We start from the raw sequence: 12,946 nt of genomic DNA on the forward strand, positions 1-12,946 counted from the left end.
AACGATGGATGTACTTTTTTATTAGAGTGAACTACCTGCTTATTTTTTTTTATCATTTCTTTAAATGACAATTTGATTTTTTACGAAAAAAATAATTCATTTTGACCTCTATTTTCTTTGTGTGTGTTTTTTTTTTGTCAAGTATGAACAGAAAATACTTATCTATCACATAATATAGTTAAGTGGTCACCTGTGTTAAGGTGATTATTATGTGTTAATATAGATGGGATTTAATTATCTCTAAATTCAAATTAGTTAAGAATCTATTTATTCATATTTTATAAATAAAATAACGTCATTTTGACATCAAATTACTCAAAGACTTATTTATCATAATCTATTTTTTCTAAAAAATTTATACAATATTTTTTTAATATAAATTTTTTTAATTAATTTGCATTATTTTTTATATTACAAAATCTTCATCGATTTCTAACCTTACAATAATATATATTATTAATAGATTAATAATATTATTGATATTTTGAGTTTATAAAGTTTATAAATGGTCTCCATCATATATTAATTATATTTTAATTATTTCATTTAGTATTAGTATAACCTTATTTCATTGACTAGACTAGTTCACACATAAGTTCAATTATGTCATAATCATTACTTAGTTTAGCTGCTTCTAATTTCAGCTTGATCGGCAGCTATGAAAAGCTTATATAAATAACATTAAAACCCAACAATTCTGTGAGAAATGTTGGTCAAGGTAATGGCAAGTGACGAGGAAAAGTAGGAGCAGAGCTAGATGAAATATTAGAGGATGGTCAAAAAATATTTACACAATAAAATAAGACTAAAATAAAAATTTTAAAAAGGATTAAACTAAAATTTACATATAATTTATATATAAAAAATTAAAATTAGATAGTCATTGTCCCTCTTTCTCACTATGTGGCTCTGTCCCAATAACATATGTCAAATAATGTTGATTTATAGCTCTATAGGTCAGTAAGTCACTAGTCAAACTTTCAACACTCTAACAATCTGATACTTTTTCTCCATCCACTAATAAATCCGTAACGACACAATCAGAAAACGGTCACTAACTCAAAGGTCGAATATTATATAAGAATTAGGAAAGGATAGAAAACGGTCACTAATAAATCACTTGCACAAACATATCACTCTTTACTCATTTGTTAATATTTGAAAAGTGGTTATTTAACTTGAGAGTCAAAGTTCTTTTTGTACGTACCACCCTCGAATTCCTGAAAGATCGAATCATGGCTCATTGAAAAGGAAGAGGCGCGACTGTACTCCTCACAAAAGATGAACTGTACAGTAGATTATTATCCTCAAAAACAAATGTATTTATTAGTTTTTATTTTATTGTAAAAATTATTTAGATCATAATACTAATAATATATCACAAAGTTAAAGAAAAATAAGTCTTGATAAATAAGTTTCTGGCTAATTTAACGTCAAAATGGTGTTATTTTGTCTAAAGAATAAAGATAAATAGATCCTTAACCCATTTGAATTTAGACATAATTAAATTTCTGTCTATTATTTATTGTCAATATTGGCATATAATGACTACCTTAACAAGTAGATATAACAACTCAGTCAGGTCAGCATTCGTTTGGACTTGACAAAAAAATATATAGAAAAATCACGTTGTGTCTCGAAAATAAAGGATAGAAATCGAAATGAACTTCTTTTTTCGTGAAGGTTCATGTTTTCTTTCAAAAAAATAGTCAGAGATCGTATTAGTAGTTCACTCTTTTTAGTTTTTATTATAATTCGATAAATGTCACTCCTTAAAAAACATATCTGTTACTAGGCACAAAAGGTTATTATGACTTTTGATGGAGCAACTTATGCAAACCAAATGGTTAAGTAACATTTTGTTTCACTCATTTTTTGGTCAACTTCGACAGGTAGCGTCAAAACAAGCTTGTTGCAAGATTTGAAGTATCGGGGAGCAGATACGACTCCTTTGAAAAAGAGTAAGCTCGACCCAGAAATTACTTAATTATAGTGTCAAAGCAATTTTATGTCAAAATTATTAGTGGCAGAATTATGAAAACAATAAAGGAATAAATAATTAAATAAAGACAATGAAAGTGAAAAATATTGATCAAAGGAAAATAATAACAAACTTTGAAGAAAATAAACGAAAATGAATCAAATAAACAAAAGCAAAACAAGTTAAAAATTGACTTCTAGCACTTACATGCACTTGCACTTCATGTTTTTCCGTTGTAGTCGCGAAGATTAAGAATTTTTTGAGTTTATATGATGATCTAGTGTTTTTTATTGAAATCCCCGAATTCTTTTGAGTTTCTACTATTTATAGACTATAGAGATAGACTTGCTATGGAGCATGTTGTCCACTATCTTACCTCCTCCGTTTTTTAGCCATGACCTTGTCTTGACCATGAAGAATCTCGATTTCTAGGTTTTGCCTACATCTTACTTGGTCTTCAAGTCTCACGTTTCTCCAGTTTTCTCCTCAAATTTCGGTCCCATGTTCTCTACAGTCTTGAGGGTCGAGTAGCAAGCCTTGACACTCAAGGAAAGGCAATAACTACTTTTCGAATTTGACACTCTTTGTAGTATCTTTCTTCGATTCTGACTCGCCCGTCTTTGTTCCCGTAATCGAAACGTCCTCTTGTCGAGCAAAATTTGTTTTTGAACTAGCAAATTGCCCTTTTAAAACTTGTTTATTTTGTTCAAAACTACAAGTTTTAATATTCCTCGTTCCAAGCACACACAACTTTTTCAAATCCTCAAAAATTCGAAAGGACAGTTACGCATTATTTAAAATTATACACGCTTTTCTAGGAACACATAACGTCCCCTGGGTTTTAATGAGTCGTTCCTTGAATAGAGGATTTCATCGTTACTTCTCAAATTAAATCAAATAATCCCCAATTTCCAAGAAACTTGCTTCTTGAAAACCCTAATCTTTCTCTCTCCGTGCAACATGCTTTTCACAGTTTCTCACTTGCTCTTTCATTCAATCTCTATGCCAACCATCATCACTGCATCTTTTTCTTCAGCAACCATGGCTGTCACTTCTCATTCTCACAAAGAAGGAGATAAAGCCCTCATCTTCCTCCATTAGTGGCTGAAACAACGCATTTCTATGATGAAGATGGAGTTTTAAAAGCTCCAAACATAAATGCAGAAATCTCTGATCTCTTGTATCGCCAGGTATTTCTACCATTCTCAGTTAATGGAGTATTGTATTCCTTCTTAGGTCCTTTGGCAACCCAAGAACAAATTGATTTTGTTTCTTCTTTTTATCCATCACCACCAGGGCATTTACCATTAATTTTCTGCAAAAATTTCAAGTCTTCATACTTTGCTGGTCGAGTTTTTAGAACTGCTCCCCCTAGAGATTTTAGTCCTCTTTTTTTGATCTGGATGTCTCAACTTGTACCTACATATAAGCCGATTTGGAAATCTCTAAATATTGTGCATGCCTTATAATTAACTACCTTTGATCTCTCTTATATTACTCCTTTACTAAGGGCCAGTTTGTACTTCTAGTGCCCTGCCACCAATAACTTTCATTTTCTTTATGGAATGATGGGTCCGACTATGATGGACATTTCAACCTTGACCGGCTTACCAGTTGATGGTGAATTCGTGTCATGGTCGACCGATTATCCTGAAGATGATTTTGATATCAACTTCGACTCGAATTCCATATTGATTTTCATTCAAAATAACATGGGTTCTGATAGAGATCCTGTTTCTGATAGTGAGCATGTAGCTTTCCTCTTACTTTGGCTCAATTCTTTTGTTTTCTGCTCTAAGTCAGTCCAAATCCAAAAGAACAACTACTTGCCATTGGCCATTATGCTCCATCACAAAAAACTCATCGACCTTCCTACTTTGATCTTGAGTCAACTTTACGAAACTCTTTCTTTGATTGTTGGTGAAATTCGTCAAGGGGATCCTTTGATCAACCCTTTTGGTCCCCTTTAGGTTATCAATTTGTGGCTCAAAGCTATTCTTGAACCTTGTTTCACAACCTCTGACTCGACAATATCCAACACTCCAATTGACGGTATTCGTCTTTTCCAGCTTTCTTGGACGAAAGCAAAAACCATGTCTCTCATTGGTGCTTTTTGAACTTTGTTAGGGTTAAAGAAGACGTGAATGAAGACACAATATTTCTTATTTTCCAAATCCATTCACATTTTGACCTAGTTCTGTTTCATTCATTAATTCTTTTACTAGCTCTCAACCAGAAAACAAAGTAACAGTCGATGATGTGTAGACTAAGATCTTAACTCTTCCAATTCTCCTTTTCAATTTACCTCATGAGTCGACTTGGGCTCTCAAGAAGAAATTAGTTATTTATTCACCTCAATATATAGCTCGACAATTTGGCTTGGCCCAAACCTTACTTTCTCCTTTATTTCTCTACCCTGAGGCATAAAAGATTCATTATGAGGTGTTGGATATAAAAGAATTTGATGAGATGTTAGAGATGAACTACCAACGGATGTCGACTCAATACCAACATCTGAATATCAATAGTTATTTTCTTCATCAACCCCTGATTTTCATGCATGGTGGTCAAAGTGCTTTTTTGCCCATTATACATCTGTCAATCAAGCTCTTTCAAATCTGGTCTTCTCTCCTGCATAGATAGTGTCTAAGAAAACCAGAGATAAGTATAAGAAATCTTTTTTCCAAGTACTTAGTACTTTTGTAGGCATAATTTCGATACTTAATTCACCTTGTCTTTCAATTCCCTCAGTTATTCAACAGACGCCTATAGTTGCTGCTAGCCCACAACCAGTTGAGAAAAATTGGGATACTGATGAAGACACAGCCCTTAAGAAAAAGACCAAATAAAGGGAAGGTTGGGACAAAGGAAGGTCAGTTTGCGCAACCCTTTCCTCAAAGAAACGTGGTCCTATTGATATTCTAACGGGCACTTGACCAACAAAAACTCAAAAAGTCTGACCTGCAACTTCTTTAAAGGTATATGTTTAATTATGACTGCCGTAACTAAGAAATTACCTTGTATTTGCAATTTAATTTTTCTAATGTACTGCAATTGAAGCAATCCCAGAAAGAGACTTCCTCTCAAGCTACTAACAACGATCCTTCTGATCGAGTTATAGACCGATTGGTTCATGCTGAAACAGAATTTCTTCAGCCTATTCAGACTACACAGACTGTTAGTCCGTTGACCCTTATTCCGGCTCTGATTTAGAATCAATCATTGACAATAGAATCCCATACTTTGACCTCTTCTCTGCTAGTACATTTATTTAAATTTTCACTGGATTTCCTTTTGATTGTCACCTGATCCTTATATTTTTGCTCCCTTTTTCAAATTCACTATACTCCTTTTCCCGGCGGTATTCATAAAGAACCTAGGCCTACATATGGATCAATCAACTGCTGTAGCCACTATTGTTTATGGACGTTTGATACATAAATTCATCGAACAGCACACGAAACCACCTATTAATGTTCCTTCTCTAGGAGCTGGAGATTTGAATTTTGATGACATCGACTTTGACCTAGAACATATCCTGTCTAAACTCGACTAGTTTATTCCTCTAAAGGAACTATAGCCTTGTCTTCTGGTCTAGAATTTAGCACTATTATCCTTCAGAATGAGAGGTCGACTCAGGCAATGTCGACCAAAGAAAAAGAGGTTATAAAATAAGTTACTTCCTTTGTGCCTACATTTCCAGATCGTCAATTTGTTGATAAAATCAATATTGTGCTTGATTTCTTGACCATTCCATTGAGGATATTGATAACAATGCTATCCTAAAGACTCGACCTACTGATGCACTTACCTTTTTCCACCAATGTATTCCTTCCAACATGCATTTAGCTCTTGGCTCTTTTATTGAGGACGTCTCCTCCCACTTTTCCAGAATTCAAGATGCTAACCAAGAACTGAACAAGTCACTTGAGACTTTAGTCGACTATGATACTCAGCTGAAAAAATATGACACAGCTAAGTCTCGATCACGGAGGTTTTGTTGGAAGGTCGATCAAAAGAGCAACAAATGGTGTCAAAGATTGCAGCTCTAGAGAGAGAATTGGCTGATCTAAAATTAGGAAAAGACGAAGTCATATCCACCATTACTGCTCTCTCTTTTCGACTAAAAATGATTGAGAAGGCTCGTGCTTCCAAACTTTCAGGTCGAAGTTCTCTAGTCGAAGCAATCACTTAAGCCACCTATACCCGAGAAGTAGCGCATGAGTCCTCAAGCCTAGATAGACGTCAAGAGCATCTGAAACTCATGCTTATGAACTTACTCTAGCTTTATTTTACACTAATTTAGCATGTTTGACTTATTTGGTTTTGATGAGAATATCTTTCGAGATACTTAATGTATACATGTATAATTCAACTGCTATTTGTCTCTTATTCCATACACATTGCTATTGAATAGTTCTTCAATTTCAAAAGGTCCTTTGCAAATTATTTCTTAGACTTAGTTTCAAAGTATGAAATGATAATTTTTACCCAATCATGTGCTCCTCGCATGCTTTTTTCAAATTTTCAAATTTTGAAAAATGGTTACGAGAAGATGAAATGGTTCGCACATTTCTGGGAATGTTAACGTTTTTAATGGGATTTAATTGGTCTTTTATTGATTCAAACTCTTTTTTATATTCCCAACTCCTCATCATTGTTTATTACTTTCATCAAACACTTCCCAGAAATTCGTCCTTCTCAAGATTTTCATGTAAACCCTTTTTCATTTCAAAATTTCATTCCAAGACTACCCAATTTGGCCTTCATTCTAGTAGCATTCCAACCCTTACGACTGCCTTATCTTCATCCACTACTATAGCTACAACTCCCACTACCATCATTCCTGTCACCACCTCTACTATAGGAGTTAACATGGCTTCTTCTTTACCTGCCTCTACTGCTGCGGCGACTGCTATGATGCATGAGCATCTTAAGTATTTTTTCTGGGTATTTCTTAGATAAAATTGATGACTTTTTGCTTCATTTTCATGTGCTTTTATATGATATTTAATTAGTACTTTTAGTCTTTTGATTTCTTGTTAAATGTAGGAGAAGGATAGTGAAGCACAAGTAAAAGAAAGCAACCAGAGAAGCATCCTACAGAAGGCAGAGAACTGGCATTTTACATGCCAGACGGGGGGCGTGCAACACACCATGCAACCCATAGCAGAGAACCTGGCATGCAACACGCCATCACAAGGGCGTGGCATGCCAGGCCATGATTCCAAGAAGCCAACATAGTTGCATGCATTGGCGTTTCATACGCCAATTACTTGGCCTTTTACACGGCCAATGATTCACTCTAGGATGGCTTTTGCTTTGGCGTATGACACACAAAGAAACTGGCATGCCACACGCCAAATAAAGATCCCGGCGTGCAACTCGCCGAAATATGGCTTTACACACTAGGCCAACATTTTAGAGGATCAGACCTAAGGCAATTTGAGCAAGAAATAGACGTGCAACACGCCAAAGAAGTGGCATGTCATACGCCATGGAAATACAACTCCCAGGGACGTGCATGCATGGTGTTTCACACGTCAAGATTGGGTGGGCATGTGAAATTAAAATGCCTTCAAAGTGGCACTCATGAGTACGCATGGTGCATGCGTATGCACAAAAACTGAAAAATAAGATTCATGAGTACGCATGCTCCATGTGTACGCACAAATGGAAATTTTCGCAGGTATGCATACACGTGATCCCCCAAGAATAGTTGGCATTTCACATGCCAAAGACTATGAGCGTGCAAGTTTTACACGCCTTCGAGGCTCCTTTTTGTGCATTTCATGGTCGTTTTACATGCCACACATGGGGCGTGTCGCACGCCAATATAACACCTCCGAAGACTTCATTTGTTTGTGGCGTTTCACACGCCGAGACACGGCGTTACACGCTAGGCCAACTTTCTAGAAGATCACTTCAATGCACCATTTGGCATGCCACACATTGCAACAAGGGCGTGTCATACGCTAAGAGAAAGGGAGCTCCAGATGTAACACCCTAACTTTTAGCAACCTCATGATCACACTAAAAGTCTGAGTGCTACTTACCTCTATTCCTTTAATTATATACTATGTTTATTTAATTTGAGTTTTCGCGAATACGAACCGAAACTTTAATTAAGAAAATAGAAAATTTTTACTTTTAATCACTTAATCCCAAAGATATATATATATTTACATAACATTATATACATAGACATATTTCAAGATTCTCAAATACAAGTCCTATCCCTTCTAAAAACCAAAAGAATAAACGACGAGGAGAAAGTAAATTCTAACAACTCAACTCGTGAGCATAATCTTCTATGCTCCTGTAGCTCCGCATTAAATCTTTGCACCTGTAGCTGAAAGGGGTGGAAATAAGGGGTAAGAACTAGGGAGTTCTTAGTAGGGTCGGGATAATTAGTTAAGTCGGGATTATCACAGCCCAACACAAGGACCTAGAACAATCACCAGTCATAGAAGTTCAAATTAACAAGCAATGAAAATTACAAACACACTCAAGCAATCACAAACAATTCAAAACACCGAACCAAATGCAAAATATGCAAACAAGGATGATGCATGCCTACTCCTATCGCAGGTAATGAGCTCATTTGTCGGTTTCGACCCGCACCCGACGCAATCTGACTCGTAAGTCAGATAAGGCATTCCAGCGACATAACTTCTGTAAGGTTCCAACCTCTTGCAGGCACTGATTCTCCAGCTTAAGTATGCCGAATATGACCTTTGCAAGTACTTGCAGGCGCTGATTCTCCAGCTGAAACATGTGACCCATGTTCCTAGAAGCCATTCTATATTTACGGGCATTCTCATACAGTCATATACATACAAAGCCCACAACTTATTAACATTTATTCTTCGGCACCTTAACCATACTATCATCACCCTCTCGTAACCTTCCCATAATCACATGTGCCGATTTATCTTCTCTTTTTCTTTTAAAACCAAAACCACCTCTTTATGACATTCTCCAAAATCTTTAAAACAATTTCACTTAAGCCAATTCTTCTTTCAAAAGACACAAGAAAATCATTTATTAGTTAAACCCCTCAGCAAAGCCTCTAAACTTTAGGGGAGGAACATGCAATATCATTCTCTTAATTTCATTAGAAATCCTTAACAATCATTATTTTATTAAATTGAAATAATCAAATAAAGTTTCTAAATCAAATCAAAACCAAATCATACAAATCAGAAGTTCTGAACCCATGCCAAAACTAAAACCAATCCCAGTTTCATCCTTAAAATTAATTCTTTTCAAAATAAATCGAACTCAAAACATATACTTTTCTTAAATGAATTAAACTCGAAATATAACTATTTTCTTAATAAATCAGAAGTTAAATAATACAACTTCTCAAATTAAATCTTTTTCTAAATAACATTTTAAATAAAGTCTTAAATTTTATAACAAAATTTTGGCGGCATCTCACCTAAAACTCGGACTTTGCCACCCTTCTCGGGTCCCATCCAAACCATTTCTCAAACTCTTTCAAATTGTTTCCAATAAATCAAAACCATTTTTAATACCAAAATATTTATAAAATCAATCCAATTAGAAATCCAAACGCTTTCAAAATAAAACCATTTTAATATCTCAAATTATGTCATTAATTCATCAATTCATTTCTTATTAAATCTCAATGTCTTCTTCAAATTTCACCAATTTCACTTGATCACTAACAACATTTCAGCCCCAAATTCATCAAAATAATTCGGTTCTTGGCTGCACTTAAATCCACCAAACCCTAAACAGATCACAAATATTAATATATTACAAAAATTCAACATAAATTCAGTCAAATTCAATCAATAATCAATCAAACGAACAATTTACTTATCAAATTTACATTCAATGATTATAAAATTATGAAACCCTACTTCTGTATAAAATCAGAACAACGGAAGCTCCGTAGAAACTTTTTGATCGAGCTGCTAAAGAAGAAAACGTTAGAAATCATCTATACCTCCTAGAACTCCAATTGGCCGAACTCAAGGAGAAGGAGAGCTACATCACCGTCAACTTCTACCGGATAAAACTAATGCCAACGTGTAGAGGAGAAGGATACGAACACTTTTACCGGATTAAATTTTTTATTGGAGTTATAGATCGAAAAAATCAAACTCAAAAGTTCGAAGGTGCCATGGTTTCTCTTATTCTCTCTCACGGCCTTCTTCTTTTTCTTTCATAATGAATACGGTGAGGATGATGATAGTTAATGGAGAAGTAGAGTGATTAAATGGTTACATGACACGGTGGTGCGTGTCACGGTTTGGAGCTACTAAGTCAGCGATTCAAGTTATAAATATCTTAAACGGATAATTATAAAAATTGGATATATTAAAATACAAGTAATAATATATATGAGTTACTAATATAAATGACATTAGTAACATAGCGATAAAAGATATACAGTGAAGTATTGGCAAAGCTACGTTCACCGAAAAGTACCGATATGTATTCATGTTAGCGGATTTCGAATTCAATAATAATATTATTAACTAAACTTTATGTTTAAAGGAAAAATATCAATTAATCAAATTAAAATATATATAATTTTTATTATTTATAAATTACTAAAATTATAGTATTAATTATGTAAAATACTTTATCATAATAAAAATATATATAAAAAAGTGTGTCGTTTTACACGCCATGGAATGGCATTTCACACCCCCTTGGCCCATCTTCTACAAGTCATGTTACAAATCTCCAAGCCCCCTAAGAATGCCAAAAATTGGGTCCACTAAAGCTTTAAAGAGAAGACACAAAACTGAAGATTGAAGACAGAAGATTTGAATAGATTTGATTTTGTTTTGAATTAAAACTGAATTTAATGATTAGGCTTTGTTTTAGGTTGAGTATATAAGGTTCTTTGAAAAACTTTGAGAGGAACTTTGGACCTTTTGTCATTTTTCATACTTTGTTTTTTATTTTGAAGTATGAGCCACTAATTTTCTTGGTTAAAGTTAGGAGTTCTGTTGATTTCTATGAACTAATATTATAATTTTTTATCTTGATTAATGCATTGATGTTTTTTTAAGAAAAATTTTTTGTTCTTCATCCAAAGAATTTGAATGTGTTGAAAAACAATTATTTTCTAACTTGAATTCTCTTAATATCTTGAAAAAATTAATTAATTGAATTAAGTTTGAAAACTTCTTCTCATGATTCTTAGGTTTTGAACTTGGACTTGATAAGTGACATGGAATCAACCAAGTCTGGCTTTTGAGAATTGTATGGTTTTTAAATCAGTGAACACTCTTAACCTCATGTCACAATTAATTAATCAAAAAATTGATAATTGATTAGAATTAGAGAAATTAAATTACCAATGAATTGGAGTTTGATTACTTTTGATTTGCCATAGATACATCTTTGCTTGATCAAAGAAAAATATTTTTCTTAAAATTTCAACATCTCTAAAATCTTAACTCTTTTGAACCATATTTCTTTCTCAATAACTTGCGACTTGCTTTTACTCAATTTATTGTTTTTATGAAATTGCTTTTAAAACCCTTAAATTTGATCGTCTGACTAGAATAATCGATTGACTATTGCTTGCTTAATTCGTTAATTCTTGTGGGAACAATAACTCACTCTTGTGGTATTACTTGATATGATCCAGTACATTTGGCGGTAGTTTGTGGTTTGTAAAATCTACATCATGCTACAACTGCTGCTCCTTCTTCTTCATCTCAAGAGGATGATGATGACATTCAAGTCTAAATCCTACATTTCTAGTTACCAATGTATCACAATTTTATAATGATGATAGAACCTTAAGGACTCCTAATCTTGACATAGAGACCACTGCCTTATGGCATAGCCAAGTATTTCTCCCCTTTTAAGTTTCCAATGTCATATATTAATACCTAGGTCCTATCTCGACCTTGGAATAAATCGAGTCGATATTTGCTTTCTATCCATCTTTCCCTCAACACATTCCTTTAATTTTTTATAAAAGCATAAAATCCATATACTTCGCTAGTAAGGATTACTCCCCCTAAGAAGTCAAGCTCATTATTTTCAATTTGGATCTCGAGGCTTTCTCTTTCTTACAAGCCCCTCTGAAAGTCTCGAGGTATAGTATCTACCTTCCAACTAGTCATTTATGACTTATCCTATACTACTCCTTTACTTGGAGCCAGTTTATATTTTTAGTGTACAGCCACAAACAATTTTTATTTCCCTTATGGGATGATAGGCCCGACCTTTATGGAGATTTCAACCTTGATTGACCTATCGCCTGATGGGGAAGATGTTTGCTGGGCAACCCCATGAAGACGTCTTCGATATAATTTTGACTCGACGTCTGTGTCGGGTTTTATTCAAAATAATATGAGTTTCGATGAGGATCCCATTACCGACAGTGAACATGTTGCCTTTTTGCTTTTATGGCTTAATGCTTTTGTCTTCTGCCCAAAATCAATTCAAATCCAAAAAAGCAATTACCTTTTATTAGCCATCATGCTTCATCACAAAAAATACATCAATCTTCCTTCTCTTATCTTAGGTTAATTGTATGAGACTCTTTTTTTGGTAGTTAGTGAAATTCGACGAGAAAAATCATCGATCAATCCATTTGGCCCCCTTTGGGCTGTCAATTTATGGCTCAAGTATGTGTTTAAGCCTCAATTTATTGCCCATTCTGAATTCCGAAAAACTTCACTGGAAGGTATTCGACTTTCTTCTCTTACTTGGTTGAAACCGCAGGGCATGTCATCCATCGATGCTTTTTGCACTTCATTAAACTTCTTCCTAATGTTAAAACAACAACGACTCGACCTATCATCCGAATCCTCTAGCCTATCGAAAAAGTAAAGTAGGCTACCTTTATTCTCTCACAAGCCTCAAACCTGAGAATCAAGAGGCTCTTGATGAACTGTGGGCAAAAACCCTTACTCCTCAAGTTCTTCTCATAGGACTTCCTCGTGAGTCGACCATGGCTCT

This window comes from Arachis duranensis, chromosome 3 (assembly GCF_000817695.3).
Source record: "Arachis duranensis cultivar V14167 chromosome 3, aradu.V14167.gnm2.J7QH, whole genome shotgun sequence".
NCBI lineage: Eukaryota > Viridiplantae > Streptophyta > Magnoliopsida > Fabales > Fabaceae > Arachis > Arachis duranensis.